At 44.1% G+C, this 17,912-nt stretch overlaps 1 protein-coding gene across 2 annotated transcripts in view; it reads right to left on the bottom strand.

The window, feature by feature from the left end:
- Positions 1-3,128, bottom strand: part of LOC126198532 (serine-rich adhesin for platelets-like) — a 71,487-nt gene extending 68,359 nt beyond the window's left edge. For both annotated transcript variants that reach the window (XM_049934929.1, XM_049934928.1), the window contains exon 1: positions 3,008-3,128. The gene's annotated coding sequence lies outside the window, so the exon portion shown is untranslated. The remainder of the gene's footprint in view (positions 1-3,007) is intronic.
- Between the last annotated feature and the right edge of the window lie 14,784 nt (positions 3,129-17,912).

Below are 17,912 nucleotides of genomic sequence, written 5' to 3'. Positions count from 1 at the left end.
TGTGAGTATTTCATTAAAACGAAGGGCGCTGCAGTCAAAATATGTAACAGATTAATAATTGAGTGTGCCATGCAGCTACAATACTATTATTGATTTTTATTACTTTGGGGATTGTAACATTTCATTCTGAATCTATGTAATCGAAGAAATTAATGTATCACATGCATAGATAAATTATTAACCAGAAGGTTTGAGTACCACGGTGCTTTGCTCCGAATGTTCATTGCGTTCCTCCGACCTAAGTTACCCAGCCAAGGGGTGCGAGGGAGCGGACGGGGATGTTTGTAGTTTATGGTGGGCCAAAAACCACGATGGCACTCTACAGTATTCACACACAGTAATCATTGCAAGAGGTGAAACTGCTGTCTTGACGGGGATCGAACCATGGAGCTTAGGATTTACAGGCTCGCTTACGCGCTAAGATACCGAGCCAAACCAATTTAACAAAAATGCTGAACCTCAGGTTGATTTTCATGCATTACGCTCTCGAAGGATCTGTAGGACGAGTAACAATTTCGAGTTCCATATCTATCAACATGAATTCAACTTTTGATTCCACACAAATTATTTCGGAAGACAATAGTTCATAACTAAGGGCAAATCTTAAGGGGAGTCCGTTGAAAGAATGAAACCACGCCCAAGAATTATTTGAAACTATTATTTACTTTTCTGCTAGTCCAGTACTTCAAAGAATTTCGGACACAGTATTGATAACCACTTTAATAAACCTATATTATTTACATATAATTAGTGAAGTGATCCTTACAACACGCCCACTTCGACATTTCATGGCGTGACAAACCACCAATTTGCTGTATATTAGCACTAGTACTGAATTTTATTTTCCTGCCGGTATTTACTCTGTGGGAATTAATCATGCTATAAATGTGAACTGGATCTGAAAGAGAAACATATATTCTCCGTTGACTGAAAACATATTGCAGGTCATTATGAATATTGGTAGAAAACTAAGTAATCTTCTTACTAACGCCTATAATGGATATCTCGTTGATGCGGAACACCCAGCTGCGCTCCACTACAAGATACATTTCACTACATGAATAGCGCGTTCCCGATTACATGTAAATATAAACACGTACGTTTTTTAAATTGAAATTAAAGGCGAGCTTCGTCACTTTGGAGAAACTATAGCATGCTGACAGCGTGACTATAATTTACAAGCGATCGCCGGAAATTATTTTTCTTTATTGGATGGATGCAAAATGTTAAAAATCAACAAAATCATACAACAGATTTGCATGTTTAGTTATATCTTGTCTCTTTCTAACGTCGTTAGAAAGTGCTGTAGATTGTACGACATGTGGGGATTCAAATAGTTTTAACCTAATGTCGGTGAGCTGCTTACAATCTTATTCTCAACAGTACATAGCCGGCGTTCATTCATTCGAGACCTCGAAGCTGGCCCTGGAGTGCACGTAGCCGTCCTCACATCACCTTGCAGTTTCGTAGAGGTCACGCTCAACTGACTTCCGTGTCGCGCAAACCACTCACTCTGCGTAAAACACACCACTAAAATTTGGGACGGGACAACCTTTCTAACTTAAGATAACGTCTCTATCAAATAATGCAAAGTTTATAAACCTCCACAAAAAAAATTATGGCTAAACTTCAGTATAGCGCCGGCCGGTATGAAAGTTGGGTCCTATTTTTCAGTACTACCAAAATTGTAAACAGATTAAGACACTCAAGAAAATGGCTATTCTGTTGCTGCACGTTCCATATAATAATCTTAAAACCTGTCACAATGAATACCCACAGAACATGTGAATAACTAAATATAAAAGTTGAAATCGATCTAACGGAATGAAATGAACTTAACGCGGGAATATCCACGATTTATTCAATCCCTGAACTGTGTGAGCAACTCGTTATTAAGTCTTATTCTCATCTTAAGTAAAATTGTTAGTTTATCTTAACAGCACAAATTAGGCTATCTACGGTTACAGTAAATGGTTCACTGTTAAATTTTGATTCATAGCTCAACTTCTGAAGAATGACAGCGTCAGTTCTGTAAATGCGCTTCTAAGAAAATACTCAGACTTTATCTACACATGAAAGTCCTGTGTCGTATAATGTTTTCGGTATTTTTTTTTTTGTCTCGTACCTATAAGGCAAGTTTGCAAGAGTCGAATACAATTTATTTCTGTCTCGAGTTAAAGTTATGTCATTGTTATTGTCTCTTCGCTGCCCTACAGCAGCCATTACGTTATCTGTTGGAACTACAAGTATTTGTCTTCAGTAAACCAATTCATAGTGTATGTTCATAACCACTGGACTAAAAATAGGGAGTTTAATGAAATGTGAAGTAGTTCTGGGAGCAGAAACATACTTTGAAAATTTAACTCTAATTCAGCACTATTTCGCCTCGTAACAAGGAGCAAGGAAGATTGGAGATTAATGTCCTGTCGGTAGAGCTGTCGAAGACGGAGCACAGGTATGTGGAAGGAAATTGGCCGTGCCCTTTTCAAAGGAACGTTTGCGGCCTTTGCCTGGAAAGATTTAGGGAAATCACAAAAAGGAGCACAAACTGTAATAGCAAATAAAAACTCATGGCACACAGTTACTTGGCACTGTGAGTCTGTACTTTAAGCTCTGGAGGCTCGACTATATATACTGCAGAAATCGTCACCTACGACGAGTTTACTTTGAACTTAACTAATGTTAAATAGAATCTTGAGGGGGACGTAAGGTACTGCTTTACCGGTTCTCCACTCTAAAGTCGTGCACCTACGTAAAACCAGCTGTAGCCGATTACAAAAGATGCCAAGACACCTTTTTGAAGTTTGAAAACACCACTTAGCAGACACCGGTGAATTGGACGCAATGCTGTTAAGTGACACATCAGCAGGCACGGCTACCGGCACCCAGCGGTTTGTTTACAAGCAACACTTTGAAGTTCTCGCTGACACAGGCCGTCAACACTCACTCATCACACTGGCAGTAACTGAACACCTTGTCTCTCGACTCGCAGCTCACACACACTCACCTTTCTCTCGTGGTGGTTGGCTGTGGCGAGACGCTGTGGACTCCCGCGAATCCTCTCCGTTCCTTCTCTCACGAGCGTTGGACACTGACTGGCGCGGCCGGCTCCTTACACCAAGCTCTTCAGCCGGCTACGCGAGCAGGGCTGCCAACAGTTCCGGTGCAAAGTCACTGGCGTCCGTCTCCCCGTGCCCAGATACAGCCGGCAGAAAATAGTCAGGCCCAAGACCCTCGAGCATTAATGCCTCTACGTCGTTCCATCAAGCACACGCTGGCCGATGCGCAATCGAAGACTGCCTAAATGTTTACCGTACGAATATTAAAATTTATAAGACAAGAAATCCTCCATGAGGTAATCATGAAGCATGGAACAGTTTTCGTTTATGCACGGACGTAAACACGCAATTCATACTGTGTAGCTCAACTGTGGTACGAACTAGGGAGAGAGATGAGTCACAAAAGCAGAGAGATAATATCTACCGTTAGAGTTAAGAAGTTAAACATTTGCTATGCCGCAATACGAAGCTGGTTTTATGAGTACATACTCTCACCCTGCTTTGAGGAATTACTGTGCCTAATGAAGCGATTTACTAACTAGCGTTAACAACGAGACCCAGATAAGAGCAGGTGAAAAAAATCCATAGCGGAGGCAACTAAGAAAATTTTTCTCGCTGTTCAATGGAAAGAAATAGCGACAGCACAACGCTTAGTCTGGAGAATGCCCCAAGCAAAGAACGCAAACATTGTTCAAAAATTCTTTTCTGTTTCAAGTCATTTCGAGTTTAGAATCGCCAATTCTTTTATACAAATGCTTATCATATTTCTTTCAAATTTTTCCTGACCTTTATAGTTTGTATCTTTGTTTACTTTTATGTAGTCATGTAACCAGTAACATTTGTCTTCCAACACATTACCTCTAAACAAGGACATAATATACCGGGTGATCAAAAGTCAGTACAAATCTGAAAACGTAATAAACCATGGAATAATGTAGATAGAGAGGTAAAAATTGACACACATGCTTGGAATGACATGGGGTTTAATTAGAACAAAAAAAAGTATTGCTAGACGCGTGAAAGATCTCTTGCGCGCGTCGTTTGGTGATGATCGTGTGCTCAGCAGCCACTTTTGTCATGCTTAGCCTCCCAGGTCCCCAGACCTCAGTCCGTGCGATTATTGGCTTTGGGGTTACCTGAAGTCGCAAGTGTATTGTGATCGACCGACATCTCTAGGGATGCTGAAAGACAACATCCGATGCCAATACCTCACCATAACTCCGGACATGCTTTACAGTGCTCTTCACAACATTATTCCTCGACTGCAGCTATTGTTGAGGAATGATGGTGGACATATTGAGCATTTCCTGTAAAGAACATCATCTTTGCTTTGTCTTACTTTGTTATGCTAATTATTGCTATTCTGATCAGATGAAGCGCCATCTGTCGGACATCTTTTGAACGTTTGTATTTTTTTGGTTCTAATAAAACCTCATGTCATTCCAAACATGTGTATCAATTTGTACCTCACTATCTACATTATTCCGTGATTAATTCAGTTTTCACATTTATACTGACTTTTTGATCACCCAGTATGTTAGACTTCATTTGTTATCTTTCATTCCCTATTCCTGAGCGATTTTTTGAAAACCTTTTTCATTCTCTACCCCAAAGTGTAGAATAGGCTGTTCAAAAAACGACCAATTGTAAAACCAGTTGTTTTCAGCCAAGTCGTATGCAGGATCCCAGTTGGGAAATTTTGAAATGGAGTTTCCAGTTTCGGTATTTGAACCCTTCTCACACCTTGTGGGGAGAGTGGGGGGATGAAGGGGCACCTAATTGCAATAGATCTCGACTGTCAACAAAGGTAAGCGAAAAGTTGATTGTTTTGAGTACTTGCACACTAAAATTTCAATAAAATACAATAAATGAGATATTTCGAGTACATGCAATGTAATTATTAGGACAGTTCATTGTTTCCACATATACAGGATTAAACTTATTTAAACCGACAATCTCTGGGAGGTTGCACGGGATACCAGAACAAATACTTTTCTCTGACTGCATAGTTCCCTAAGAGCATTATTTAATCCAGTACAGGAAGCGCTCACTCTTGAGGTATAATGAATGGTTTGTTGTAGTGGTTCTTGTTGTACTGATGGAGAGCGTTCGTCACTCTTCAGCCATAATAGCTTTTACACATTAATATTTACTATTACGTCTTGACCAAGCACACTAGTTGTTTACTAATGGAGCGATACATCTGGAGTGAGAAACTGATACGGTTTGTGCTTACTACATGGCGATGGGATCTTCAGCATCCACAGTTGACGTGTTTGGAGTGAGTTTACTCACGCTCACCACGTGCAGTTCTACGCGAATGTGTGGACAGGTGTTGTTGGTGACCGTTTAACTGGGCCATATCTCCTACCTAGGTAATCTAATGGCAGGCATTTTACACTTTCCTTGCTAGAGCATTGCCAGAATCGCTGGATGTTGTGCCACTCACTACAAGACAGAGAATGTGATTCCAGCACGACGCGGCGCAAGTGCAAAACAAGTCTTACTGTGCGTCGATTATTGCCGCCAACAGTTTCCAGAAAAGTAGATTGGCAGATGTGGACCTGTACCGTGGCCCACTCGAGTCTCTGATTTGGCCACTCTGGGCTTCTTTGTGTTGGGAGGAATGCGCTATCTTATTTACAAAACTCCTGTTGAATCACAAGAGGATCTGGTGCCCGGATAGTAACAGCAGCAGCAGCAGGAGAAATCAAGGTTACTCCTGCAGTCTTTCAGCGTGCTATACGAAACATGACCCACCGTCGTAATCTTTGTTTACAAATCAATCGAGGATTTTTGAAGTAATTGTGTTCTGCTAAAAATCGTTTGTGTTGCTTTTCGTCTACTGTAAGTAAGATTTGACGTCCTCGTAAAATGACACCTAATAGGGGAACACATTAGAAAAAGTGTTTTGAGTGGCCCATGTAACCTCCTAGAGCTTGTTGGATTAATGAATCATCATCCACAAAAAACTCCTTCTGCCACTTTACAAAATACTCTTAAGAAAATAGGACATTAGAGAAAAACTTAAATAATTTTCACACTGCGTGTACATGTTTTAAAAGGATTTATGCTGTCCAAAATATTATTCTTAAAAATTCATTAGTGGGTACTTAACAGTGTTTACTTGCAACTGAGTGCGCTTAACATGGGTTAGCCTTGACTTATCGCTGTTGACTTGCTGGGCGAATTAATGAGACACTACTTCGAAACCCCTCAAAAATACGAATTAAAAACACCGAATTATTTTAGTTTTTGATAATAACATTTGCATTTACAATTTTTTTCAGCAACAAAGCACAGAAACCCCAAAAATTAGTCTACAATTTAGCACAACATAAAATTAATTTCAGTAAGCACCTTACTACAGCACATGTAGAATGTTAAGGTTGCTCATTAACATTTCTACCATCACCCTACCATCAGAATCACGTAAACTATGGAAAGGAAAAAGTACATAGTGTACATGATTACATATAAATGTTTACATTTGTCTGATGAGTAACAACTTTGAAGAGCATTTGGATTCAGCATCGTATTTAGAATCCTCTAAGTTGCAGTAATCCGTAGCATCCCCAGATTCATACAAATAGTCCCTGATAAGCATTTTTCCTGCACGAACACCACGTGCATTACTACTACTGACAGATATTTTTTGGCATTTATCTCTGCTTACATGCACACACCCTGACAAAGCTGTAGTTGGCGAGAATCTGATATTGGAGAGAGAGCTGCCATATCGCGGTTGATTGTGGAACTGTCAATTAATATAAATGAAGCACACAGCTTACCATAAAAAAATGGCTCTGAGCACTATGGGACTCAACTGCTGTGGTCATAAGTCCCCTAGAACTTAGAACTACTTAAACCTAACTAACCTAAGGACAGCACACAACACCCAGCCATCACGAGGCAGAGAAAATCCCTGACCCCGCCGGGAATCGAACCCGGGAACCCGGGCGTGGAAAGCGAGAACAGCTTACCATATTTTACATGCAATAACTGTGTTTCACCCTTATCCACCCGAGGTCTTCAACTTAATTCTGGGACAATTTGTTCCAGACAAAATGTATGCAGGATTAGTTCACGTGTAAGTGTATTTGTTTATGTGACTTGTACAACATGTGCAGTGCGTGCTGTCAATCACAGGTGATGCCATAGATCGCGCACAACGATTGGGCAGCTACACACTTTTAATTAGCTACCAACTAATGGAAAATCTGATCCATTATTACGTCAGTGTCTTTGCAACGAAATACCGAAGCCGGCCGGAGTGGCCGTGCGGTTCTAGGCGCTACAGTCTGGAGCCGAGCGACAGCTACGGTCGCAGGTTCGAATCCTGCCTCGGGCATGGATGTGTGTGATGTCCTTAGGTTAGTTAGGTTTCATTAGTTCTAGGCGACTGATGACCTCAGAAGTTAAGTCGCATAGTGCTCAGAGCCATTTCTTTGAAATACCGAAAGTGGTAGTTGGGTTCCTAGTTGGGAATGGTAGACACGGGATCACCACTTCCTAATTTGGCCTACAACCAAGGCTCAAAATGGTTCAAATGGCTCTAAGCACTATGGGTCTTAACATCTGAGGTCATCAGGCCCCTGGACTTAGAACTACTTAAACCTAACTAACCTAAGGACATCACTCACAGCCATGCCCGAGGCAGGATTCGAACCTGCGACCGTAGCAGCAGCGCGGTTCCGGACTGAAGCGCCTAGAACTGCTCGGCCGCAGGGGCCGGCCCACAGCCAAGGGAAACATCTCGAAAACCATGGATGGACCCGGGAGAGAAGAGCTATTTTTAATTTCTTTATGGATGTATATTTTCCAGTGTCCCAGACAAAAATAAAAAAAGCGTGTATGCATGATAAGTTGACAGTGACTGGCCTGCGTGTATGTGATTTTTTAAAAAAATTCTGTTGGTAGAGCGGGCTATTCAAATGTTGACCCACTGCAGAGTCTGGGACTTTTCAGCCAAATACCAAGCGAGGTGTTACTGAGGTAGTGGCTGTTCCTGTTGGGAATATTTGGGAGGGGATTTCGTGTTCTGGCATTTGCCTTAAAACCAAGGAAAACCTCCAAAAACGACTGGGACATAGGACTTATTTTTAATTCTGGAACAGTGTCAGTGGCTCTGGGGCTCTAGCAGGCAGAGCACCAGACTCCAATCGTGGAAGTCCCAGGATCAATGCCGGACAGGTACGGTGGTTTATTACCGTTCTAGTCCCTTCAGCCCTCAGTCTCGTTCAGCCTGCTAGCTAATGAGTGCTGGGGATGTTCCTGGAGCCGGCCGAAGTGGCCGTGCGGTTAAAGGCGCTGCAGTCTGGAACCGCAAGACCGCTACGGTCGCAGGTTCGAATCCTGCCTCGGGCATGGATGTTTGTGATGTCCTTAGTTAGGTTTAACTAGTTCTAAGTTCTAGGGGACTAATGACCTCAGCAGTTGAGTCCCATAGTGCTCAGAGCCATTTGAACCATTTGATGTTCCTGGTGTAAAAGGCAGCCAGGGCGACTGGCCCGCCATCCTCCCGCTCCGTGGCGTGGCGATGAAAGGCAGTGGTCTACCTGCAGCTATTTTATAGGCCTGTAGCTCTGTCACGGGCTTGTGTTGCAGACTTTTCCTTTCCGTTATCTGGAACAACATGTCATAGACAAAAACTGAAAGCCTAGAGTATAGGTGAGTGTATTTATTTATGTGTGTGCAGAGTAAAATCGATGAGTTGCTCTACATGTGCAGTGTCCCACTGTCGCTACTGACTGTGTTCTGACTGGGCTGTTGTAAAGTACAGTTCTTAATTTTGTCAGTAAAACTGTAGAACTGCGAGTAAGTGAGACTGTGTGCTATTAGCGTGTTAGAGTACACCAAGGTGACAAAAGTCGTCGGATAGCTCCTAATAACGTTTAGGACCGCGTTTGGCCCGGGGCTGAGCAACATGGACTCACCTAGTCGTTGGAAGTTCCCTACGGAAATATTGAGCCATGTTGCGTGTACAGCCGTCCATAATTGGGAAAGTGATGCCTCTGCTTGTGCACGAACTGACCTCTAGATTGTGCCTCATAAGTGTTCAATGGGATTCATGTTGGGCGATCTGCGTCGTCACATCATTCGCTCGAACTGTCCGGAATATTCCTCAAACCGGTTTCGAACAATTGTGGCGTGATGAAATGGCGCCTTGCCATCCATAAAAATTCCATCGTTGCCTGGGAACATGAAGTCCACGAATGGCTGCAAATGGTCTCCAAGTAGCCGAACATAACCATTTCCAGTCAGGTGGACCAGAGGGTCCAGTCAATTCCATGTAAACACAGCAAACACCGTTATGGAGCCACCACCAGCTGGCACTGTACCTTGATGACAACATAGGTCCATGGCATCATGGGGTCTGCGCGGCACTCGAACCCTATAGTCAGCTCTTACCAACCGAAATCGGGAGGTATCTGACGAGGCCACGGTTTTCCAGTCATCTAGGGTCCAACGAGCCCAGGAGAGGCGCTGCGGTCTATGTCGTCCTGTTAGCAGAGGTACTCGCGTCGGTTGACTACTGCCGTAAGCCATTAACGCCTTATTTAGCTGCTCTCTCCTAACGGTTACGTTATACGTTGATCTCTGCGGTTATTTCACGGAGTGTTGCGTGTCTGTTAGTACCGACAACTCTACGCAGATGCCGCGGTCATTAAGGGAGAACTGTGTTGTTCGTGATGAGAGGTAATGCCAGAAATTTGGTATTCTCAGCACACTCTTGACGCTGTGGATATCGGAATATCGAATTCCCTTACGATTTCTGAAATGGAATGCTCCGTGCGTCTAGTACCTACACTACTGGCGATTAAAATAGCTACACCACGAAGATGACGTGCTACAGACGCGAAATTTAACCGACGGGAAGAAGATGCTTTGATATGCAAATGATTAGGTTTTCAGAGCATTCACACAAGGTTGGCACCGGTGGCGACACCTACAACGTGCTGACATGAGGAAAGTTTCCAACCGATTTCTCATACACAAACAGCAGTTGACCGGCGTTGCCTGGTGAAACGTTGTTGTGAAGCCTCGTGTAAGGAGTAGAAATGCGTACCATCACGTTTCCGACTTTGATAAAGATCGGATTGTAGCCTAACGCGATTGCGGTTTATCGCATCGCGACATTGCCGCTCGCGTTGGTCGAGATCCAATGACTGTTAGCATAATCGGTGGGTTCAGGAGGGTAATACGGAACGCTGTGCTGGACCCCAACGGCCTCGTATCACTACCAGTCGAGATGACAGGCATCTTATCCGCATGGCTGTAACGGATCCTACAGCCACGTCTCGATCCCTGGGTCAACAGATGGGGACTTTTGCAAGATAACAACCATCTGCACGAACAGTTCGACGACGTTTGCAGCAGCATGGACTATCAGCTCGGAGACCATGGCTGCGGTTACCCTTGACGCTGCATCACAGACAGGAGCGCCTGCGATGGTGTACTCGACGACGAACCTGGGTGCACGAATGGCCAAACGTCATTTTTTCGGATGAAATGATTCAAATGGCTCTGAGCAGTATGGGACTTAACATCTGAGGTCATCAGTCCCCTATAACTTAGAACTACTTAAACCTAAGGACATCACACACATCCATGCCCGAGACAGGACTCGAACCTGCGACCGTAGCGGTCGCGCGGTTCCAAACTGTAGCGCCTAGAACCGCTTGGCCACCAGCGGCCGGCTTTTCGGATGAATCCATGTTCTGTTTACAGCATCGTGATGGTCGCATCCGTGTTTGGCGACGCCGCGGTGAACGCACATTGTAAGCGTGTATTCGTCATCGCCATACTGGCGTATCACCCGCCGTGATGGTATGGGGTGCCACTGGTTACACGTCTCGGTCACCTCTTTTTCGCATTGACGGCACTTTGAACAGTGGACGTTACATTTCAGATGTGTTACGACCCGTGGCTCTACCCTTCATTCGATCCCTGCGAAACCCTACATTTCAGCAGGATAATGCACGACCGCATGTTGCAGGTCCTGTACGGGCCTTTCTGGATACAGAAAATGTTCGACTGCTCTGGCCAGCACATTCTCCAGATCTCTCACCAATTGAAAACGTCTGGTCAATGGTGGCCGAGCAACTGGCTCGTCACAATACGCCAGTCACTACTCTTGATGAACTGTGGTATCGTGTTGAAGGTGCACGGGCAGCTGTACCTGTACAGGCCATCCAAGCTCTGTTTGACTCAATGCCCAGGCGTATCGAGGCCGTTATTACGGCCAGAGGTGGTTGTTCTGGGTACTGATTTCTCAGGATCTATGCACCCAAATTGCGTGAAAATGTAATCACATGTCAGTTCTAGTATAATATACGGGGTGTTTCAAAAATGACCGGTATATTTGAAACGGCAATAAAAACTAAACGAGCAGCGATAGAAATACACCGTTTGTTGCAATATGCTTGGGACAACAGTACATTTTCAGGCAGACAAACTTTCGAAATTACAGTAGTTACAATTTTCAACAACAGATGGCACTGCGGTCTGGGAAACTCTATAGTACGATATTTTCCACATATCCACCATGCGTAGCAATAATATGGCGTAGTCTCTGAATGAAATTACCCGAAACCTTTGACAACGTGTCTGGCGGAATGGCTTCACATGCAGATGAGATGTACTGCTTCAGCTGTTCAATTGTTTCTGGATTCTGGCGGTACTCCTGGTCTTTCAAGTGTCCCCACAGAAAGAAGTCACAGGGGTTCATGTCTGGCGAATAGGGAGGCCAATCCACGCCGCCTCCTGTATGTTTCGGATAGCCCAAAGCAATCACACGATCATCGAAATATTCATTCAGGAAATTAAAGACGTCGGCCGTGCGATGTGGCCGGGCACCATCTTGCATAAACCACGAGGTGTTCACAGTGTCGTCTAAGGCAGTTTGTACCGCCACAAATTCACGAAGAATGTCCAGATAGCGTGATGCAGTAATCGTTTCGGATCTGAAAAATGGGCCAATGATTCCTTTGGAAGAAATGGCGGCCCAGACCAGTACTTTTTGAGGATGCAGGGACGATGGGACTGCAACATGGGGCTTTTCGGTTCCCCATATGCTCCAGTTCTGTTTATTGACGAAGCCGTCCAGGTAAAAATAAGCTTCGTCAGTAAACCAAATGCTGCCCACATGCATATCGCCGTCATCAATCCTGTGCACTATATCGTTAGCGAATGTCTCTCGTGCAGCAATGGTAGCGGCGCTGAGGGGTTGCCGCGTTTGAATTTTGTATGGATAGAGGTGTAAACTCTGGTGCATGAGACGATACGTGGACGTTGGCGTCATTTGGACCGCAGCTGCAACACGGCGAACGGAAACCCGAGGCCGCTGTTGGATCACCTGCTGCACTAGCTGCGCGTTGCCCTCTGTGGTTGCCGTACGCGGTCGCCCTACCTTTCGAGCACGTTCATCCGTCACGTTCCCAGTCCATTGAAATTTTTCAAACAGATCCTTTATTGTATCGTTTTTCGGTCCTTTGGTTACATTAAACCTCCGTTGAAAATTTCGTCTTGTTGCAACAACACTGTGGTCTAGGCGGTGGAATTGCAACACCAGAAAAATCCTCTGTTCTAAGGAATAAACCATGTTGTCTACAGCACACTTGCACGTTGTGAACAGCACACGCTTACAGCAGAAAGACGACGTACAGAATGGCGCACCCACAGACTGCGTTGTCTTCTATACCTTTCACATCACTTGCAGCGCCATCTGTTGTTGAAAATTGTAACTGCTGTAATTTCGAAAGTTTGTCCGCCTGAAAATGTACTGTTGTCCCAAGCATATTGCAACAAACGGTGTATTTCTATCGCTGCTCGTTTAGTTTTTATTGCCGTTTCAAATATACCGGTCATTTTGAAACACCCTGTATTTGTCCAATGAATACCCGTTTAACATATGCATTTCTTCTTGGTATAGCAATTTTAATGGCCAGTAGTGTACTTTCATTCCGCGCTCAAAGTCTGTTTTAATTCCCTTCGTATGGCCACAATCACGTCGGACACGTTATCACAGCAATCACCTGAGTACAAACGACACCATGGCCGGTGCATTGCCCTTTTGTGCCTTGTGTACATGGCGCTTCCGTCATCTGTACATGAGCGTATCGCTATCCCATTACTTTTGTCGCTTCAGTGTATATGGACATACTGAAGTGCGCTAGGTCGCCTGTGATTGCAGCATCCTGTTCTTTCTTTCTTTCTTTTTCCGCTGTACTCTGTCGTGGACTGTATCTAACAATGGGCGTTTGGTAACTAAAGCCGTTGGCTCACGGACCGTGCATTCGAACACCAACGTATAGTGTGCCGAGTTTCTGACATCATAGCGTCGAAAAAGCGCGTAAGAGTGAAAGTTCTGCGCAAAATTCGGCAGACAGTGCGAGACTACGGCTTGGTGGCGCCTGCTATCTGCGTGAACATGACCTTGGAGTTGACGTGCTGTAATCCTCGCACGCTTTTACGTCATGCCAGTGTGTGACTTGGCGACCTGCGGAGTACATTAAAAAGCCATATACTTTGCTGATACTCTTCCTGTAGCGCGCTGCTACACGTTTCTGGGACGCTGGAGGGCGTATCTCGTACGAGAGACTTACTCCAACTCCAGTAAAAATCCTCAACTCACTCTCAGAATTATTTGGATCCTCTCTACTATTTGTAGACACTCCGAGTATCTTACTTTTAATACAGAAAACCGTTCCTGACAAACCCATATATGTATGAGCGAAGTGTTAACTGTGCGCGAACTCATAGTCAATCAAATTCTTCGTTTGTGTAGCCGAGTTGCCCGTAGTTGCTTCATAATTCTTGAATCTAATTTAAATCATTCTTTGCAACTACAAGAAGACGCGTATTTTTGTCACCAAACGCGAGTCGTTTTAACGCAATAAAGCATCATCAGTGGTCTGAAATGAATGATATTTACAATTTTGCCTTCTTTCTAGATTGAAAAACAGTTCGTTGATTTCACTTTCCATATTTTATGTCCGATTTTCGCTCACGACAGGAAATGCCAGCTGCCTGGACGTTTTTAAGGTACTCTTGTTCGGTAGTTTCGTTTTCCTGATTGCTGTGTAGAACTATACATTTCTTGACATGAAACACAACATAGCGTAGCAGCACTACTGTATTGTTTGCTTTCATCATCTTGGCTGAACATGTCACTGTGTATTTTGTGTGAGTATCTGCAGTGTTGCCAACTTCACCGTTAGTTTTCGTTTGCCTTTTATCTAATTTCTTCTTCTGCGAATCGTCATATGTGAACTGTGCCGTATACTTACGCTATTACGTATTTGTTTAACATGTAAGCAAAATGAAGGAGTACTGATGAAGTTGACAGTCTAAATGCTGAGTATTGCTGGGAATGAGGGAGGGGCAAAGAAGAGTGAACAGGGATTGCAAAATAATCGGATGCAAAGTGACTGGGTGATGAGATCGAGGAAAAGAGGTGAAGAGGAAGCAGTGAAACTGCAAAGAAATGGAATGGAGAGTGACTTGGTAATTGGATGGAGGAAAAGGGGAAGGGAGGAAGCGGTGACATTGCAGAACAGTGGTATGGAGAGTGAGTTGGTAATGAAATGGAGGAGAAGGGGTGGGGAGGAAGTAGTGAGATCGCAAAACAGTGGAATGGAGAGTGACTTGGTAATGAGATGGAGGAAAAGGGGTGGGGAGGAAGTGGTGAAATTGCAAAACAGTGGAACGGAGAGTGACTTGGTAATGAGATGGAGGGGAAGGGGTGAGGAGGAAACAGTGAAATGAATAGATGGGGGAAGGGAGGGGAGGGACAGAGATGGAGTAAGGGGTGAGAAAGGAATTTGTTTTTTATTAAATTATTCTTGAAAAGGGAGGCGTCTGTTTTTACTGATTTTTATGATGTACATATCTTTTTCCATTGTGCATGGCTCACGGTGGTCCTGTTTAAGGTGGTATACAAATGTTGAATGGTTTGATCTGTATTTCCATGACCTCATGAGCTCTTTATATCTTATCGATCACGCTCCACCATCTAGATAAATGAAACCTACAGTGCATAAGTAGGTGCGAACGCCCATTTCTCTTCGATTACAGTTCCAGTGATTTATCACAGTTGCAACTGTAAAATATTTGTAAATATCCGATCAGAATGACGTAAAGTGGAACAGCCACATAAAACTAATTGTAGGATAATTAGATACCAGGCTGATATTCATTGACGAATCCTGAAGGAAAGTAATTTATCCACGACGTAAGTAGCTTTCAAACATTAAGTATTGCTTGGCAGTCCGGGATCCTTACGGGCGAGAATTAATACAGGAAATAAAGAAGACGCGAAGAAGAGCAGGACGTTTCGTCACTGATTCCTGTAGTATGCGCGAAAGTATCGCGGAGATGTTCAGCAAGCTACGGTGGCAGACGCTACAACAGAGGCGTTTTGTGCTAGAGTGAGGTTTACTGCTTAAATTCAGGGAAAGTGCGATCCCAGAAAAATCAGACCACTTATTACTTTTTCTCACATGCATCTCGCGAAATAGCCACGGCAGGTCGCGCAGCATAGCCGCGCGTTCTAGGGCCCTTGTCACGGTTCGCGCGGCACCCCCCGTCGGAGGTTCGAGTCCTCCCTCGAGCAAGGGTGTGTATGTTGTGCTTAGCGTAATTTAGTTTAATTAGTGTGTAAGCCTAGGGACCGATGGCCTCAGCAGTTTGGTCCCATAGAACCTTGCCACAAATTTCCAAACCACGGCAGGAAAACAAGAGAATTTCGAGTTAATACGGAGGTTTACAGACAGTCGTCCTTCCTGTGTGCTCTTTGCGAATGGAACATCAAAAGTGTAAATGCCAGTTATATAAGAAATAATCTCTGCTGCACACCGTGAGACGGCGTGCGGAACGTAGATGCAGATGCACTCGTACAACACTGATACCGTGATTAAACGCCTTCTCACGATGGCCATCAACCAGTGTGGACGGAAAAGTTGACTGTAGGCTTGCTGATAGAATCGAGCTGATATACGTCTTACAGGATTGATAGAAACCATATAAACACAAATCACGTAAAGTTTGGAAGGTAGGAGATGAGGTACAGGAAGACCTTCGGTAGATCGATGCTTGGTGCAGGGAGTTGCAGTCTACCCTCAACGTACACAACTGTAACGAACTCCGTGCCCATAGACAGAAAGACCCATTTTTGTATATTTACGGGTTGCAGAATAATTACTGGAAGCAGTTACTTCCGCAAAATATCTAGGAGTATGCGTATGGAGTGATTTAAAAGTAGAACGACCACATAAAACTAATCGTAGGGAAGACAGATGCCAGACTGAGATTCACTGGAAGAATCGTAGGGAAATGTAGTCCGTTAACGAAGGTGGTAGCGTACAAAATCTTCGTTCGACCAATACTTGAATATTTTTGGTCATTATGGGATCTGTACCTGATGGGACCGATAGAGGAGATCCAGAGAAGAACAGCGCCTTCCGTTATAGTATCATTTAGTAAGCGCGGAAGCGTCACGGAGGTGGTCAGTCAGCTCCACTGGCAGACGCTGCAAGAGAGGCATTCTGCATCACGTTGTGGTCTACTGTTAAAGCTCCGAGAGCGTATGTTCCTAGAAGAGTTAACAAGTATGTTGCTTCCTCCTACGTGTATCTCACGAAAAGACCATGAAGATAAGATTAGAGAGATACGAGGCCACACACAGGCTTACCGTCATTCACTCCTCCCGCGAACTATTCGCAACTGGAACAGGAAAGGGGATAAGTAACAGTGGTACACAAACTACCCTCCGCCACGCACCACAAAGTGGCTTGCAGGGTATAGATGTAGATGTACTGCTGCGTCAAAGCCAAAGTGATGCCTTGATGAGAATTGATTTATTGAATGTCGAAGTAAGCAAGTAGTTAAGAAGATTGTTGCAATAATTACATGATGACGCGAAGTAAAACTGTGAGGATCGGCCGCGAGTCGTGCTTGGCTAGCTCAGTCGGAAGAGCAATCACCGGCAAAAGACAAAGGTCCCGGATTCGACTGCCCGTCTGGTACAAGGTTCTTATTTCTCGGGAAGCTTCAAATCAGTGCACTCTCGGCTGCAGAGTGAATTTTGGACAAATCGCGCAGTTGTGTAGCCAACAGCTCAATTAACACATTGGGCGTCGTGTATGAAACTGATATGCAAGGTTGCTTCCCTGGTAGGCTATGCGCATCAAATTGTTGTACGTATGTCAGGTTGCGTGTATTCGTTCACCCAGCTACATTTAATTCAAATGGATACATAGTTGCCAAGCTCTGCTGGAGAGGCTGTGCACTTTCGGTTCCGAAATTCGTTTATGGCCCCCTCCATATTTGCCCTTTGATTACTGACAGCCTCTTCTCAAGGTTGTGCAGCTATGTGTAACGGTTGTCCGATTGAGAAGTTCATGTCCTTGGACTGTCTTTTCATTATTCACACCTGTAAAGTAAATTAATTCAAATAAGTTCTAACACTTGCTGTTAATTTGTAAACCTACCTGTTGAAGTATTACAAATTCACTATTTATATTATTTTTGCTCTATTCTTCCACAAAACAAATATCATTCATTTGAATTGCTGAAGCCGGCCGGGGTGGCCGAGCGGTTGTCCGGAAACGCGCGACCGCTACGGTCGCAGGTTCGAATCCTGCCTCGGGCTTGAATGTGTGTGATGTCCTTAGGTTAGTTAGGTTTAAGTATCTCTACGTTCTAGGAGACTGATGACCTTAGAAGTTAAGTCCCATAGTGCTCAGAGCCATTTGAACATTTGAAATGCTGAAAGGAGTCTTGATTTGTTATTAAAGGTTGTCCGTAATGCCTACATACATGGTCTAACAGGAATGACATTGAAGAAATTAC

The sequence above is a fragment of the Schistocerca nitens genome, chromosome 8, assembly GCF_023898315.1.
Source record: "Schistocerca nitens isolate TAMUIC-IGC-003100 chromosome 8, iqSchNite1.1, whole genome shotgun sequence".
NCBI lineage: Eukaryota > Metazoa > Arthropoda > Insecta > Orthoptera > Acrididae > Schistocerca > Schistocerca nitens.
This window is presented reverse-complemented; position numbering and strand designations above follow the sequence as displayed.